Genomic DNA, 19,631 nt, shown 5'->3' on the forward strand with positions numbered 1-19,631 from the left:
CCCTGTATCCAACAATTAACTGTGTCATAAGCCCTGTATCCAACAATTAACCTTGTCATAGGCCCTGTATTCAACAATATCAACTGAGTCATAGGCCCTGTATCCAACAATCACCTGTGTCATGTGCCCTGTATCCAACAGGTAATTGTGCCACACGCCCTGAATCCAACACTAAGAATTCTTGTAGGTCATTTATCAAACACTCAAGTTTGTTATAAATCTACATTCAACACTCACTGATTGCTATAGTTCATGGAACCGACCCTCGTATATCTTGCCGGTAATTCCTTCAATACTACGATATCTTAAGAAATCCAACTTTTACATAATATATCATACTGCTCTGCTATTGGACGTACCGAACGAAGACCAACCCGTAATAATTTGGATTATGCTTTGCGTTTTATACAGAGTAAACTGTGACTAGTTCTGGTTTCAAATGCTAAGAGCAGTTATTAGACTTGACAATTCTAGATCCAGATCTATCAATTTTGTGTTTACGTAGTATTGTTATACATATCACGTGATCCGAGTTTACTTAATATTTTTTGGTTTATTCTTATTTCTGTTTTTGTAAAATAGTTTTAATGTTATCTCGTTTTTGTTTTATCCATAGGTAGACTTAGTTGTCTGACTGCTACACTGTAGCTACCATTCATTCAAACACTCTGGATAGCTACACTGTAGCTCTAGAACGTTCATGAACATTTTACGTACCCCACACTATTTGGACTTAACTTTTTTCTTAACCCAGCACCAGAGGAGAAGATTCCAGGATATTTTCACTTCTCTATTTGTGACGGGGTAAGTAACTCTATTTCAGATCCGTAGATATGTAGACCTTTTAGATTGTGAAGACTTGCACATTGGGTATCGCTAGGTGCCAACCTCAGGCAGAACACAACGAGAACTCGCACCAAAGCATGAGGTCGATTACTGAGGATCTAAACCTATAAAAAGTAATTTGTGAATGGTATTCTAATTGTGCATACAAAGCGAGAATCGCAATCTAGTCAATGGAAGTTTTGTTTTAAAATGTTTTTACATACCATGGACTATGTGATCAGAGAAACGTGTTAAGTTCCCTATTCGAACCTGATGGTCTATGGGGCAAGTGAAGCAGAGTTCAGCTGTTTCTATGACCTGTTTCTGTGGCCCACAGACAAAATTTGTATAGAAGTTAAATTTGTTTGTTAAGGAAACGAACACTTCTGTGAAAAACACAGGTGCTAGTGGATGAGAAATCAAACCGAGATCAACAGAGCCATATTGATCTAAATATTATCTGAATTGTTCTTAAATATAGGCGATATGTTCAATTATGTTCTTACAAGGTAATACAATTTACTATTTTTGAAAAACGCATTTCATTGTAACACGCAATTCAATGGTTTTAGGGGTTCATTAGGGGTCGGCGTGGTCGAGTCGGTAAAGCTCATGGTTGCTAAACCGAAAAGTCTCGAGTTCGAACCCTCGGGCAGATGAGGCTCGTTAGCTGGGGACAGCCACTCTTCAAGGAGAGACAACTCCAAAATTAAATTGTAGTTTGTTCTTGGTTGGACAAAGGCTATGGAAGCAAATCCAAAAAAGAAAAGCAGGCTGAAATCGGAGTCAATGGCCTCAATGGCGCATAACCAGTTGACACGTAACGCTTAATTGTGTTGGAGGCGTGGTCGAGTCGGCAAAAAGCTCATGGTTGAAAAATTCGAACAAAGTCTCGAGTTCAAACCCACTGGCAGATAAATCTCGATCCCCTTCAACACTAATAATTAAGAACAAAGAAGAAGAAGAAGAGGGGTTCACTCAGTGAATAGTCGAATTTCTGGAGATTAACGTCGTTACTACTTTTGTCTATAAATGAACGCTTTTGTAAATTATTGGGGAAACAGATACCAGTTTAGTATAATTAATTTAGCCAAGTACTAGTTCGGCGTAACTTAAAAAAAAGATTTCAAAAAGTTCAGTAAATAATAAAATAAGCTTGTAATTTTCAATAGTTAAAATCATTATACCGATTTCTTCAATGGCATTTTAAAACACCGAAGTTTAAAATTATTTTTAAGTAAAAAACACATCGTTAAAATTTGACTAGCACGGAACCCGAGTAGTTTTCGAACTCACGACCGCTATCTGATCTGATTACGACGACTGTTGACTTAGCGATTGAGTTTCAACGCCAAGCTGTAAAGTTACGTCTGCAAACAAAACACGACCAGCTGTTTCCTGTGCTGCGCGCGCCTCTCGCGTCAAACCGGATCCTCTCGGTGCAGCGCCCCCTTGCGTTAGGGTCTTGACGCTTCTTGTGGGTTGTGTCTGACGGATGATTGTGTCAATGTATGTGTGTCTGTAGTGTCATGTGTGCATGTATATGTGTGTGTGTGTCTATAGCTATTTGTTGTAAAGATAAATCGTTCAGCTCAACTAAAGGAAAAGAATTTAACATGTTTTGCATGATTTAACTGTATTGTTATGGGCCTTATTTTTCGAAAAAAAAAAAGGGTCTGTGCGTGTTTGGGGGTAAGGAGGGGGTTGGGGGGGGGGGGAGAGGGTATTGTTATTTGATTATAAAATATTAACAATTAGAGAACACAGGCATACATTACACAGTATTTAGAAATTTTGTTAAATTAATTTTTTATAAAGCTTTATTGGGTTTTTCTGTTGTAGTATTTTATCCTTTTATATACCTGAAGTATAATATATGCATCCATACATCCAGGCATATATATATATATATATATATATATATATATATATATATATATATATATATATACATATATAATGCCTAGCTACTAAATAATCTTCCACCACACCCTACAGACATAGCTCCCAACCACGACCCCGACACGTTCACCTATAAGAAAACACATGCGGTGTTAAATTCTCTTTTATAAATATTCAAATGGCCAAGTGTATTTCGATACCCAACAATTTACACAGAAAGAAAGAAAAAAACTTGAGCCTGACAGTTCCTCTCCCCCCCCCCCTCCACCCTGGGTTCCCGCCCCCTCCCCCCCTGGGTATCGTTTTGCTGTCATGTAGGTAGTCATTGAGAGAAGTTCTGTAGTTGGATCATTCGCCCCACAACTGGTGCTAGAGGCAGAAAAGTAATACGTGTGTCTTTGTGTGTGTATCTGAGTGTGTATGTGTGTATGCGTGTGTGTATGCGTGTGTGTATGAGTGGAAGAAAGAGGTTTTTTGGGGGACTGTATCGGCATGTCTGAGTGTGTGTGAGTGTGCGTGTATGTGTATGTATACAACTGTATATATGCTAGTGTGTGTGTCTAGGTAGATCAGAAACGCTTGAAATGAACCATGGAATTAAGAAAAAAGATGCTAGTTATGTTTGCTCCATACTCTAGTTAACTTCCCCTCATAGACTGAAAGGTCTTGTACATCAAGGAACTACACCATATATACTCATTTTAAATCAAAACTTTTTATCGTAAACTGATTGTTTAAAGATATTCTGATATTTAAATCTATTGACGATACTAGTGTAAACAATACAAAAATCCCTTCCTTTACTTGTATTTAAGAACCACCCGGGACAAACTTTCAATTTGGCGCCCCCATCGAGAGCAAATTTTCAATTTGCACCCCCATCAAACTTTCGATTTGCAACCCCCCCCCCCCCCCTCAAACTTACTATTTAAAATGCAAAAATGAAGCTAAAATGACATTTTAATCTGTTTTTACAACCCATTTTGGCGCCCCCTAAGGTCGGCGCCCGGGGACATATGTACCGCTTGCCCCCCATCGCTACGCCTCTGTGTTAATCTTGCAACTCGCAGGCTTCCGTTGACTTCAACAGCGAATTAAAAACACAATTAATGGACTGTTCTTTAAACCTCTAAAAATTGAAAAATAAATCTTAATTTAACTTACATATGGAAACGCAAACTTTTAATTTTTTACACTGGGAGGTCCACGTCTCCAGCCATTATATGCATGCAATTAGATATGTATTTAGTTTTCTTTTATACTTTGTCACTCCATGTGTGTATGTGTTTGTGAGTGGGAGGAGGGGGGTGAAGTGGGTCCTTGTCCCTACAAACAGGTGTTCATATTTACAAACGCCGATTATTGTATCCGACTAATCCATTGAGACAGGACTGATCGAGCACCAATACAAGAGATTCATCAACAAACACATAACGATCGAGATTTTACAAACATTATTTTTTTTACACATTTAACCTACCGCTGTGTAGTGGTTCATGCCGTTCCCCCCCCCCCCCCCCCCCCCCCCCGCAATATCTCGCGCTGCCATTGGTTTTGACAATGCGCCACAAATCAGCCATTGTTGGCGAAACGAACCAAAACACTTAAAGATATTTGTGTAGACACTCCACGTAATTTGTTTTTAACACTTGATGGCACGTCATTCAATTAGGACGCCCTGGCATTGCGTCTATTTTTATTTGTGAAAATATTTTACTGGAATAAGATTTCAGCAGGAGAGATAACCCATTTTTACTTTAGTCTGTTGTTTTGTTTTTACCGAAAATCTTCACCTGGTTAGGTGGTATCATTTGTTTCATGATTATTGGCTAGGGTGGCTGCATTCGTTTTAAAAGTGTAAACTTGATTCTTTACATAGGTAATTTTATTCGTTTTATAGGTATAGTGCAAACATGATTTTTTTTAATTTGGTCGGTATCATTCGTTTTATTGGTGTAAATTTGATTCTTTACTCTGGGAGAGGGGGATGTGGACATTTGTTTTATAGGTGTTAATTTTAATCTTTACTTGGAAAGGGGGGGGGGGTATCATTCCTGTTACAGGTGTAAACTTGATTCTTTACATGGGTGGCTTTATTTGTTTTATAGGTGTAAATTTGATTCTCTACATAGATCATTAACTCGTTTTATTGGCGTAAATTGGATTCTTTACTTGACTGGTAGCAAGATGTTGGTGTTATGTGTCTTTATGTCTGCCATGCACATGTGCCCCTGCCATTCCCTCCCCCCCCTTCCCATTTTGTTAAACATGTCAGTTTATCCAGGTCAAATTAAATCTGTTAAAATGAAAATAAAGGTTCACTGTATGTTTAGTCTACAGAAACAGACATAAGTTTCAAACTTTCATTTAAACAAATCTTCGATACAAGCCTGAAAATAGATGGAGGGTTGCAGTTAGGAAGAATTATAAAGGTTTCCGATATAACAGTTTATTAAATATAGTTTTGTTGGGACACTGTAATTTATATACTGTAGTACACACGTTCTCACACGTACATGTACAGATGCGTACACAAACTCTCATATACATATTTATTTATATGTTTCTTACAGCTGTTTGATGCAAGTTAAAATAATGCATTATATAATTATTCACAGCTAAATCTAAACTTAAACTGAATTTGTTTAAAAAAAATTCCGCATGTACTGATGGCTTTGAAGTGCAAAACAAGATTTGTCAAATTATGCAAACTTTAACGACCTGATTTTAGTGTGAAAAAAAAAACAACTCCAAAATAAAAGAGCGACCAGTAAAGGCAACGGAAAATGAAGCGCAGGATAGTACGAGATTACCATTGGATGGGACGAGATTATCAACCTTTGGTAATCTTTCTGCACTAGCGTCAAGGCACGGAGCTCAAATATTTTCATCCACGTCTTCACACGTCGGGGTCTTTACTTTTTTTTCTTCTAGCATGAACGATTTATGGCAGGAGTTAGGTCCCTTCTAGCCTCGGTTAGGGGCGTTCTCTTGTTTTATCGTGAGGGTATTGTAGGTGGTGGGAGCTCCGTATCGTATGTCTTGACGCCTTTCATCTTTTCGGGACGGGAAACTAAACTTACATATGTAAAGATGGGTGGCTTGGTGGGATACCCCACAGGTCGTGGGTGGGTGGTGGTGGTGGTTGATTCTTTGTGGTTGGTGATCATTTTTTTTTTGTGGTTAATGGTTGGTGGTTGGGGTTGGTGGTTGGTGTTGGTTGGTTTTTTATAGTTAGTGATTGGTGGTTGAATTTGGTGGTTGGGGTTGGTGGTTGGGGTTGGTGGTTGGGGTTGGGGTTGATGTTGGGGTTGGTGGTTAGTGGTTGGGTTTGGTGGTTGGGGTTGGTAGTTGGAGTTGGTGATTGGGGTTGGTGTGGGGTTGGTGGTTGGGGTTGGTAGTTGGAGTTGGGGTTGGGGTTGGTGGTTGGGGTTGGTGGTTGTGGTTGGTGGTTGGGGTTGGTGGTTGGGGTTGGGGTTGGTGATTGGGGTTGGTGGTTGGGGTTGGTGGTTGGGGTTGGGGTTGGTGGTTGGGGTTGGTGGTCGTGGTTGGTGGTTGGGGTTGGTGGTTGGGGTTGGTGGTTGGGGTTGGTGGTTGGGGTTGGTGGTTGGGGTTGGGGTTGGTGGTTGGGGTTGGTGGTTGGTGTTGGTGTTTGGTGTTGGTGGTTGGGGTTGGTGGTTGGGGTTGGTGGTTAGTGGTTGGGTTTGGTGGTTGGGGTTGGTGGTTAGTGTTTAGTAATTAGCGGTTATCGTTGTTTGAGGTGGTTGGTTCTTTATAGTTAGTGGTTGAAGTTGGTGGTTGGGTTTGGTGGTTAGTAGTTGATAATTATAAATTGGGGACGTCCTACAAACAAAAGCCTGGGATCCTAACTCGAGACTCATGTTAGAATTCGTGCGCTCTACCGTCCGACCACACCATCCCTTGCAGAAAGTTGTTGCCAGTTCTAGATGGGATTCTCTCCCTTGAAATAGACCTCCAATGGGTTAAATATCTAACAACGAATTTCCTTGATGTTTTCAAATATCTACCCTTGTTCTGCATTTTTTCACATAGTATATCTTTTGTGAACTTTACTTTCGAATCAATGCAGAATTTCGACATAACTTCATCACACAAAAAAGTATGCTTTTTGTAAACAACCACACAAACTACTCAAACGTCATTGTAAAAATTGTAACATGGATTGGCCATTTATTTTTGACAGAAATAAATGCCGTTCTGTTTGAAGAGTAAGCAGAGAGAAACCAGGGTACAAAAATAAATAAATACTGAAGGGTGGTGGTGAGGGGGGGGGGGGGGGGCAAAAATGTGGAGAAATATGACAGCGTGATTCCTGCTTCGAGATAAAATAAAATAACAGAAATAATTGAGATCAAATTTCTGCGGCAGTTTTTCCCCGTGTCTTTAGAATGCTGTATTTTTTTTTAAAGTTAAATATCGACTACCTGATCTAGGTTTTAGTACAACTATTTTTATCACAGATTTGTTGCAGTTGTCACGATTCCTTAATAAAATATATCATTTTTTTACATTTTGATAATTTTTATTGCAATACTATCAACTAGGTTTACTTGCATGTATCGAAATATAATCCATATTCTTTGAACAGGCAAATACGTTCAGATGTAGAATTCTGGTAAAAGTGGCGTCAAGGCTATGCAGGTTTAGTTTCTGTTCGTGTAGGTAGTAGGGTTAGTGTGAAGGTTAGCGTTAAGGCCGGTGTAAGGATAATGGTTAGGGTCTGGATTAGAGTTATGTTATGTTGTTAACTTGGGTAAATAAGTCAGAGTTTCTATTAGGCATCTCTTCAGAAGTGGGAGCCAGTGTCTCTTCCAGACTTTTTTCTCCGGGGATGCACTTGATATTTTCAGGGGAGGGGGGGGGGGGGGGTGGACAACTTTTTCCAGGGGGGGGGGGGCGGATACTGGTAAAAGTATATGTTTTCTATATAAATTCCGTTTCGTTCGGGGGGGGGGGGGGGGGCGAATAGATGCCTGGAAGAAATGCTGGGGGGAGCTCTGACCCCCGAAGAACTGTCTACCTTCCCCGTCCCTCGTTACCCCGAACGAAATAGAATTTATATAGAAAATATATAATTTTACCAGTGTCCCCCCCCCCCCCCCTTACCGGAGAAAAAAGTCTGAAACAAACACACTCAGGTTAATTTAGAGATAACAAAAAAAACTTAAAATAACTGCCAGATTTTTGAAAATCTATTAAAAAATATTTTTTGTATGTGAATTTACAAATTTTTAAAAACTTCAACGACCGCACGTGTCATCTAATTACAGCACCATGACACTCGTGAGCACTAAAGATCCGAGCGTTGCACGGGACGTGCGTCTATCTGTGTGCTCGTAAAGAATAGCCTTGTCAGACAGACGCAAGGGTTGCACTTAAAGACTGGTGGGCGGTAGACGCGAATACACCAGCGAGGTGTAGACCAATATCAGTGGTTTGGTGGAGGAAGGGGGGAGTAGGGGGGGTTGTTTAGTGGTTGGCTTGTATAGCGAGCAGAAAGGTACTAATTACATGCTTAGCATAAACTTGTATACACATTGTGACAGAGATTTACAGGCGCTGGGGGAAAAGGAGTGCAGTTGAAAAACAAGATACTACACGTTTTTTTTCTTTTCAAAAGGAATTTGAGGAAAGGAAAAAAAAAATAGAAAAACCAAAAAAATAACATTCAACTAAGTTTTGAACCTTGAAAGGTGGAATTTTCTTTTTTTTTTTTTTAATTCAATCTGTTTTGATAAAAATTACATTTCGATGAGCCATTAATCCCAGTCTTGTCTAGATTTGAACGTAAAAATATAAAAACGGCAGATAACAATGATGTATGTATGCATACTGCTCAGTGTTGAGAGAGATGAAACGTGTGTGTAGAGGCTGCAGTGTTTAGAGATTATGTGAGTAACATGCAAACTCACCATGCCTGACGTTGTATTGATGTTTACGATTTAACGATTTGTTAAATGCACTACACAACTGGCCCAACTCAATGCCTTCACGTTCTATGGACCAGTGTAATGGAAATATACTTCTCAACCCACACTGTAGAAAACAAATTCTCACCTCCAAATTATATCCAACAACTCCATATCACCTTCACTCTGTCTCCATCAAATTCCACCCCCACACTGTATCCAACAAATTCTCACCTCCATGTTGTATCCAACAAATTCTCATCTCCACACTGTATCCAACAAATTCTTACCCTCACACTGTTACCAACAAATTCTCACCTCCACACTGTATCCAACAAATTCTCACCTCCATGTTGTATCCAACAAATTCTCACCTCCATGTTGTATCCAACAAATAATCACCTCCACACTGTATCCAACAAATTCTCACCTCCATGTTGTATCCAACAAATTCTCACCTCCACACTGTATCCAACAAATTCTCACCTCCATGTTGTATCCAACAAATTCTCACCTCCATGTTGTATCCAACAAATTCTCACCTCCATGTTGTATTTAACAAATTCTCACCTCCATGTTGTATTTAACAAATTCTCACCTCCATGTTGTATTTAACAAATTCTCACCTCCATGTTGCATCTAACAAATTATCACCACACTGTATCCAACAAATTCTCACCCCACATTGTATCCAACAAATTCTCACCACACTATCCAACAAATTCTCACCACATTGTATCCAACACAACCAGATTCTTAACGCACCAGAAGACACTCATAAATTTGAGAGCAGATACATATGCTGTCAGGCTACCTCTACAGGACGCTGATAAGCTTCTAAAATCGGTTTTACATACGATGTTAAAACACACACACATCGCCTTGCTCTTTATAATAGCCTTGGTTAATTACTAGTTTAAATTTGAAATTTCTGCTTAAAAGATATTTTTTAATCAGCATAGATTGGTTTGTCAAAGTAACATGCTGACCGCTAATTTTGAATCTACTGCTTTGAATTTTTTAAATAGTTTTTCATAATGCGTCAAGAATACAGTTTAAAATTAGCACGAAAAAAGACACACACAAACAAATAAATAAACAAACTGACATACAGAAAAGCGGCTATTTCTGTCTTGTACCCCAATCTAACATTATTTCATATTGGGTTAAACTGGTTGTGTTATACATGTTTGGGTACATAACTGTCTTTGGTGAGATGAGACGCCGCAAAGAGTTACTAATAACAGTGGCGTAAGAATCGAAAGTTTGAGGGGGGGGGGTGCAAATCAAAAGTTTGAGGGGGGGGGGGGGTGCAAATCGAAAGTTTGAGGGGGGGTGTGTGCAAATCGAAAATTTGTCCCCGGGTAAAAATTGGACCCCCCCCCCCCCCTTGAGACGATCCTGGCTACGCCAATGACTAATAATGTATTCCTAGTAACGCTTTAAAGGTTCTAAGTATTTCCATGGGCGTCAACTAGCGGCAGATTAATTATCCGGATTACCGGGCATCGTTAGTTTTAGAGGCTCATTAGCAAAACGCGGGCGACGCATGGCTAATTTATTCAGACGGGTTAATTAATTAGGTATGTGCATTGTTTATGTGGAAGATGCAGTTTAAGCGTCTCCATGACGGGCCAAGGTGGTTTCAATGACAGGTGGTTTTAAAGCTATGACAGGTGGTTTAAAGGCTTAGGGAAATGGTGTTACGGTGTTAAGGGCTTAGAGAAATGGTGTTAGGGTGTTAAGGGTTTAGAGAAATGGTGTTAGGGTGTTAAAGGACAATTAGTTTTAAGAAAATTACTGACTTGGCTTAAGGGCCTGTATGACATGTGGTATTATAACTTAATGACAGGTGGTTTTAGGGACGTAATGAGTGATGGTTTAAATGAGCTAATCACAGGTAATTTTAAGTACAATGAGAAGGGGCTTTGGGGGACTTAATGAGAGATAGTTCGAATAATTTAATGACAAGTGGTTTTAAGGATTTAATGAGGTGATTTTAAGGACAATAAGAGAGGGTTTCAAAGACTTAAGGGCTGATAGTTTTAAAGGCCTTTTGGTTTTAACACCACCTATATTTGACGCTGAGCTGGTAATAGAGGACTAATGACTACACATGTCTACGAATGTGTTTGGAATTCGCTTGAATATTTTTTTTTATATTTTAGTGAATTAATTGAAAAAAAAAAACAACAATTGTTTACGGTATTAAAAAGTATGACCTTTTGTCGTAAGAATTCTCCCGACATTCCTCGGCGACTAGACGATGGCGTCATAATTAGCAAAGGTGAGTCAAGCAGGGGCAGATCGTGAGCAGCAGACTTAAGCTAGCTTCACATTTCAGACATGTGGATCATCGCAGGTTATAAACACACGGGCCGTAGTGCGATGTTTCCCACAGGCTCGATGCTGTAAGTCGTCTGCTCCATGCCTTAAATACCACCTGACCTTGACACCAAATACCACCTGACCTTGACACAACTCAAACCCCACCTGATCTTGACTCTACTCAAATACCACATGATCTTGACTCTACTCAAATACCACATGATCTTGACTCTACTCAAATACCACATGATCTTGACTCTACTCAAATACCACATGATCTTGAAACTAATCAAATACCGCATGATTTTGATACTACTCAAATACCACCTGATTTTGATACTACTCAAATACCACCTGATTTTGACATTACTGAAATACCACATTATGTTTACACATGATCTTTACACTACTCACTACAGTTAGACTTAAGTACCACTTCAACACCATCTGACAGCGACAACACACAAAAACCAAATGACACCACTCAAACAAAATGACACCACTCAAGCACCACCACCTGACACCAATTAAACACCAAAAGCCATCCCTATTCCTGACACCATACGAACACCACGTAACCTTGACATTACTGAAACACCACTGACCCTGACACCACTGACCCTGACACCACTCACACTACCTCCTTCACTCCTAAGCTCCCCAAAATATTTTTATTTTACTGTTCTGCACTGAACAGTTTAAAAAAGCTAAATATTATATTTTTACAATTTGTCGAAGGCCACGGATGAAGGAGGCCATTGTAACCGTGTGGCCCAGAATACATTGGTGTATAAAGAAACGGTACTAAACCTATTTTTGACTTCAACTTGAAGTATACTGCCCGTTTTGTCTACCATCATTTGGTGGGTATGTCTAAACCGTTTTATGCTTGTCTAAACTTGAAGTGAACGCTTCAGTTTCTCGGTTAGGTCTCTCATCATGCTTGGGAAGAAATTAGTTGACTAATTACAGATAATTAAAACCTCAAAGCTTCAACCAAAGTCTGCGTCGGTATAAAAAATAGATAACATAGCTATGTTAAGAATAGATTTTTAATACCTTGTAAATATTACAAAATATTAATTCAGTTTTTTTTTCTATTATAATTTAAGTAAAAAGAATATTTAGCCGAGAACTACCTAACATATGCTGGGTACCTATTATATCTTTGAGGCCCCTAATTCTATTTTAGGCCTCTATGTTTATATAATTATGCCCTGTACCAAAAAAAATTAGATAGTTTACCTCTAAAAGAACGTGTTCAAAAATAGTTTAATAACCCCAGAGCAGTATGTTATTTTTAGCAATGTTATTATTGTGAAATATATAATTTAATCTCCCTTCCCTTTTGATTTCAAGAGTGATCGTTCTTAGCGGGAAGACCTTCGCCGTATAACGAAAGTGAAAGTTCAATTATTCTATTAGTTTAAGCGTCTACTTATCCGTCGTCGTAATAGTGTATTCATTGCCTTGTAAAAAAACACACAGACATTCCTTGTCATCGTAGTATTTGCGAGTATAATTTTAATTTTAGTCCCAAAATTTGACACTTGGAAAAAAAAAAGACTTTAAAAGAAAATGCCAAGTTTCATGTTCATGGGTTAATATTTTATGAGATTAGACTGTTGAAGGTTCAGTTTAAAAACAAAATGGACGTTTTTATATTACAGAAGTTTCATTTTATTAAAAATGTATTTAACCTCTCTTAAATATTGTGTCGCAATTAGATCAGCTGAAGTCAGGTTACTGAGAGATACAGTTTTTGTCACTGTTTACATTTATCTAAATTAGGAGAGACAGATGATATGTGAACCAATATAATGGAGCTTAAAACTTTGCATAATAAGAGCTAATTATTGGAATACCATTCAATACTAATAATTAGAAACGACGAAGACGAAGAGCTTGGCTTATACTTTTAACAGTAGCAATATTTCTAACCAGTTTTGCAGTTTTGACGGCTCCGCAGTGTGTTTTAATGCGAAACATTTAATAATTAATATTTCCAAGCACGAATACTCTGCATATAAAAACATTAATAATTAATGTTTCCAAGTACGAATACTCTGTTAAGTCTGTTTGCATGTAAAAATGTAAAAATATTAATAATTAATAATTCCCAACACGAATACTCTTGTATCGCATTTAGCATTCTACTTTAGCTTATTTCTTTTCTTGTTTTTCTTCATTAAAAAAAACGAATTGTAATCAATTTAAAAAAAAAATTATGATTCCATAGAAGAAATTATTTTGTAAGGCCTGTAATAAATGTCAAAAGTTGTTAAAATAAAGTGGGTGTTTTTCTGTTCAACGCTCCAGCGACTTAAGTACTGTTCGCATGATGTACAAGGTTTGACACCATTGTGTACAAAGCCTCATCCAACATACCCCCCCCCTCCCCAACATCAATTATACAGAACAGGGTTTAAACTTAAGAGCTGGGGAATTTTCTTTCGCCTCAATAACGAAAATGGATTTATTCCCACGTTTTCTTTAACTTGCTTTCTCTGTTTGTGTGTTTGTCTTTCCAATCAAATCTTGCGATCGAAATTTCTGGCACTTCCCAGTTAGCTAGCGCGCTGAAATTTTCAGGGAAGCTTTCTTTTGGATGACCATTGAATATTCAATTGTTATTATTACTAAATTGATCAATGGAAACATTTTATTGAGCATTTTAGACCGCTATATAATCTATATATATAATTATCCTCTGCTAGCCATTAGAAAAAAAACCAGCGACGCGTACCTCGCGCGCAGTGAAGCGAACGATCACATGTCGCCACAGGCTTAGGGGCAGAGAATTTAGCTTGAACCGAGTTTAAACTTACAGGAGGTAGGCCAGTTTGGGGGAGACGATATGGTCGAGTGGTTGGGCACACGATTGCTATCCCACTCGACACGGGTTCAAATCTATGTGTTCTAGTCAGTAACGTATTCAAACAACGTGTTTTTTACGAGTTGTCTTTTTACGAGTTGTCTTTTTACGAGTTGTCTTCGTTTACCCAAAAAAAGTGAAAAGATAAAATCGATAGCAAGATTTTAATGCAAACAAACAGACAAAGACTAAAAAGTAGAAAATAATAATCATTAAAAAAGTTTTAAAAAACCCACGTTTTCTGATTGAACTAAAAAGTAGAAAATAAATGCTATAGGCCCTACATCACAATAATGCAAGCGATCACTCTACTATAAGCGAGCAAAAACGTGGGGCGCCGTGATTTTCTTACAGTTTCTAATACTGTTGACTCTCTACAAGCTCCCTAATAAAAGTCAATAGTATTATCTAATCAATAGTAATATAACTTTTACTTCGGCGCCCCACGTTTTTGATCGCTTATAGTAGAGTGATCGCTTGCATTATTGTGATGTAGGGCCTATAGCATTTATTTTCTACTTTTTAGTTCAATCAGAAAACGTGGGTTTTTTAAAACTTTTTTAATGATTATTATTTTTTTCTCTTTAATTTCGGACCATGAATTGATGTTCTACCTTCGTGTTATTTTTCTTTCGCATAATTATTGTAATTACAACAGAATTTTTTTTTTAAATTATTACCTAGGCACGTAATCTACGCTGCGGTCTAATTTGCACAGGCATATAGAATTCTTTCTTTCTTAACTTTTACGTTAGCGAATCATTTGGTATGCCGTGGATAGTTATGATAAAAGTATGTTTTTTTTATATAAATTTAGATTAAGTAGTTTTTGTCATTGTCTAACTAAAAATGTCCATATTGTATTCCACTATTAGACATTCGATGCAGTAGTATATTTCCTTATTAATGTATTAAAGAAAAGTGAAAGTAGAAGAAATGGATAAGAATCGTACATGACATTTAAGCCTTTTATCTGTTGTGTGTGAAGTGAGGAGTTGGGTGTCAGGGTGCTATCTATAAATGGCAGCACTGTGGGAAGAACACATGGGAATGAAATAATCGGCTCTCGACAAAACTGTGATGGGACAGTCTACTGTTCTTACTTTCGTATTGCCTATACAATCATAATAGAGTCTATCGATGATTGTATGCTGAACAGATCCCAAAAGAAGACAGAAACGAATTGTATCGAACCCATGTCTCCAGCAGCAAGGCAGTGCTGGTGTTGTAAAAATGTTATTGGCCCACATCGGTGCATCATTTGTGTAGTTGTACAGGGTAAAGTTCCCTGACGGTCCATAAGGCAAGCGAAGAAGAGTTCACATGTTTCTGTGACCTCGACGTATGATCAGCACTACGTTTTTACTTTCCCTAACGAGATGTATGTACCCATCAGAGACGTTCTACGGATTTGAACCCGGATTCGAACACGAGACTTTCGAGCTAGAAGTCTAACGCTCTACCTCTTGACCGCGACGTCCCGTATTACGGGATGAAGGGGGTGGGAAGTGGAAAGTGGGAGGTGTTGGGCTTGTAGGTAATATTTGTTCCGGGTACCGAATTCGCGTTTTTTTTTTGTCTGTAAGTATTTTCCACCTCATGATTACGCAGTAGCGATGAGAATTAAAAGAATGTCTCTCGATTCAACTCAGAGGCGTAGCGACCCTTCCCGGCGCCTGGGGACACACTTTCAATTTGGCGCCCCCCTCGAGAACAACCTATCAATTTTCAATTTGCACCCCCCCCCTCTCCCTCAAACTTTGAAATCGCACCCCCTCCCATATATTTTTTTATATTTATAATGTAAAACTGCAGCTTTTTCCAACCCATTTTGGCCCCCCTTAAGGTCGGCGCCCAGGGACATATGTATCCCCCCCCCGCCCTTCCCCCCCCCCTCGCTACGCCTCTGATTCAACTGTTTACACGTTCTAGGATACAAGAGATGGAAACTCTTTGCGAATATTATGTCTAATATTCTCCGTGCCTTAACTCTGGGTAATTGTGCTTAGACTTAGTTCTAAACCAAATACAAACAACTCTACAATCTTGACTCCGTTGCCAATCTAAGTTAATTATCTGACCTGACCACACCTATTTTTACACCAGAGACGAGGTGACCCATTCCCTTGACGACTCTATGAGTTTTTGCGTCTTACCCCTCAATTTATATACAGTTCTCATGTTTCCGAAAAAGCGCCCCCCCCCCCCCTCGGTATAAATATGAAATGGTCGAGTGTGCTATTTACCAGTCACTGTCCCTTAACTGTTCTTATGTTGGTTGTACACAACTGTTAAAGGAAACAGTTAAATCTGTAAATTTAATCTCAAGTAGCAGTCTATTTTATAATTCAGTAGTGCAGTTCAAAGTATTTCTTCTACCCCGTTTGGCGCCCCCTCTCGGGGTCGGCACCTGGGACTGCCGCTCCCCCCCCCCCCCTGAGACCAATTTACACGTCATTCGCCACGTTTCACACAACCTATTTAAAAACCCAATCCCGACCACGGCACTTCTCAAATAAAACGGAATTAAACTTGAGCAGATCAACAATAAACTACACCGACAGCAGGTGGGGGGGGGGGGGGGGTCATGTCGACAGGAACCTGGCTTGCACGTGGTGACCATAAAATTTACGACAGAGTTTTTGATCTATAGTGCCGACATGTATGTGTAGTTCAATACAAACTACAACAATACAACTGTCGGCTAGCATGTTTTTGTATGTCTACAGGCCGCGTCTATTAAGCGATAAGTGCTTTTTATTTGCATTTTTATTTTAAAACCCAACAAAGTTCAATACACTGGCGTGTTTCGTTTGTTGTTTAATAATTCTAAGGCTTACAGCTATAAAGTTTGCATGGTATTTTAGTATAGAAATCTGATTCTTTGGCCACAGGTGGACGCATGTCGTGTCTTTCTGTCTACATGTCTGTCAGTGACTACTTCTCTTTTTTAAAAATTCCTGTGTGTCTATATGTGTCTGCGTTGGTTTGTGTAAGCAGTGTATGCTTATATGTTTGGGTCTGCAGGTATGTTTATATTTACGTCAATATGCTTATGTTTCTGTCTTACTACTTTTGTCTTCACCAGGATCTATCCGAGAGTTGACACTGGTTATTAGTATTCAGTATCGCGCTAGTTCATAACGCTCGGTATATCAAATAAAACAAGTCCTATATACTGCCCCTAAACAGCTGAAGATAACGTAAACACAACGCTGCTTTAAGGTGTCTCCATAACCGCTAATTTTGTTTCATTATTTCACGTTTTAATTTGTATTACATTGATTGCCACACTCCTTGGTTTATTGAGCTTCAATTGATGAAAAAAATTCTCATTATATGATTCATCCCAGCTAATACGACGTATCTTCTAATTAAAACAAATTTTGGCTGTGATTGCTCTTATTTTATTGGCAAGTACACACTGAGCACCAAGCTCTGGCTTAAGTTGTGGAGAGTAAAAAGTCTCGAGTTCAAACCCACTGGCAGATAAATCTCGATCCCCTTCAACACTAATAATTAAGAACGAAGAAGAAGAAGAAGGAGTGGAGAGTAAAGACGACTGGGCATAGTGCTGACGACATTATCCATTCATATACCGAGGTCACGAAACATGTGAACTCTACTTCATCTGCACAATTGATCGTTAGATCTATAGAGAAACTTTACTTACATATAAAGTGGTTAAAAATGAATAGATCAACTAAACACAATAGCACTTCTTCTATGTTCTTAATTTTAGAGTTGGAAGGGATCCCCTCGAACACAATTAAGTATACGTGTCAATTAGTTATGCGCCACATAGGCCGTTGACTCTGATTTCAGCCTGCTTTTCTTTTTGGATTTGCTTCCTTAGCCTTTGTCCAACCAAGAACAAACTACAAGGCAGCATAATAGCTAATTTACTTTATCTTTGTTCATATTTTATGGCTGAAAACGGCCAATGACATCCTAAAAGGTATTCATTTTTGTTAGCAATAGGAGGAGATATCCAGTCCATGGCGCCCCTACACATTAACATTTTTCTTCAAAGTCAGAGCACACAGCTGAGCGACTTAATGCATCAACATATATCTTCATAGTCAGAACACACGGTTAAGAAACTCAACACAACACATATCTTCCTAGTCAGAACACACGGTTAAAAGACTTAACACATCAATATAAAATATGAAGTTAGGCGAGAAAATTGATTTTCGCATCTACGCAATTTAAATCACTACCACATCGTTTTCATAAGCCAATACTCGTTATTTGAACCTAGCGGCAAATATGATAGGGCTACTTTCGTTATGAGTTAATTGTTTATTCCCCATTTAAGCTTTATGTACTAATAATAGAGAGGCAATTAAGGTTAACAGGTAAACTTGTGATCAACACATTGAAGAGAAAAACGTTCGTTTGTTGACGTTTTGGGGCTGTTAAAACCACAATAAAATTTTATCAAGAAATTAATTTTTGTTTAGTCTAGAAAAAAAGTTTCAGTACATGTCAGGCAAATTGTTGAAATCTTCGACGACGCGGCATGCAGGTTAGCCTATTGTTTGTCTGGAATGTCTTCGGTGCTAATGAACTCGTGATATCCGGTCTGTGGATGTACGCCCGTGCCAGAGTCTCAGCGATGATAGGCTTTTCTTGTCTCGTGGAATCAAGAGAGATGGGCACGCTGATAGCTGGAAGCGCGCGCGGAAATTTTTCCGAGAAAATTTTTCGAGTCGTCTGCTGCTCATTGACTGACTTGTTAGATCTTTGATTACACGGGAGTGACGGGCACAGACAGGCGTTTAGAAGTTGTTTCCGTATGCCGGAAAATCTAGAAATTCCACGAAATCAGTGAGTCCTTTCTCAATCATCTTGAAATATTAGAGTTTGTTTACCCAGCGGCGTTAGTACACTGTATGTTACACATTTATAAGCACCGACCGTTTATATTCACAGGTATATGGAGAATTAATAGAAGTCGCGTGGTTCGCTTTTGCTACTTTCATCCTATAACTCCATACCCCCGTCCACCTCTTCAGTATGAATGATATAATCCGAATTTGGATCTATACTGGTGACATGAATCGTTCATGTTCTCTGATAGAGAGATAATGTCGTGTGCCGGGAGTCTAAAGAGGGGGAAGGGGCATGGTGGGATTGATGACACGAGTACCTTCTAAGCACGTGTGCCGGAGTTTAGCCCGACTGGTCGTTTGGGTTCCTGGACCCAGGACAGAGCCTGGTACAAGAGTCAATGACTGCCAATGTGGACTTAAGAGTTATTGGTATGTTGTTATATGGGCTTTTGTAGAGAGAGAGAGAGAGAGAGAGAGAGAGAGAGGAGAGAGAGAGAGAGAGAGAGAGAGAGTGAGAGTGTGTGTGTGTAGTGTGCGACTATATACAGTTAAAGTATGCAAGTGCGCTTCTATATATAGTGAGAGTATGCAAGTCTGCGTCTATATACAGTGAAATTATGAAGTGTGCGTATACAGTGAGAGTATGCTCGTGTGCGTCTATAAAAAGTAAAGAGTGTGAAGTGAGCTGCTGGGCTATGTAATTTCTTATATTGGGATTATGTAAAGTGTTGTCGTAGCTACGTATCTCGCTACAGATTCGCCTACGTTTTCACCTCTAGATATGAGGGTGTAGGAGCTGTGTCTTCTCCACACATCTACTGACATATATCAGAAAACAAAGAAATAAATCTCAACTTAACCCTAGACTAATTACCCCGATTGTTCTAACCCTAGACTAATTACCCCGATTGTTCTAACCCTAGACTAATTACC

General features: G+C 38.9%; 1 protein-coding gene across 1 annotated transcript in view; it reads left to right on the forward strand.

Annotated features, from left to right (window-relative positions):
• Positions 1-622: 622 nt before the first annotated feature.
• LOC131954221 (neurogenic locus notch homolog protein 1-like) overlaps positions 623-19,631 on the forward strand; it is a 34,351-nt gene continuing 15,342 nt past the window's right edge. Inside the window, exon 1 of the mRNA XM_059317784.1 lies at positions 623-804. The gene's annotated coding sequence lies outside the window, so the exon portion shown is untranslated. The remainder of the gene's footprint in view (positions 805-19,631) is intronic.

This window comes from Physella acuta, unplaced genomic scaffold, assembly GCF_028476545.2.
Source record: "Physella acuta isolate Inbredline_101_S28 unplaced genomic scaffold, ASM2847654v3 ptg000981l, whole genome shotgun sequence".
NCBI classification, from domain to species: domain Eukaryota; kingdom Metazoa; phylum Mollusca; class Gastropoda; family Physidae; genus Physella; species Physella acuta.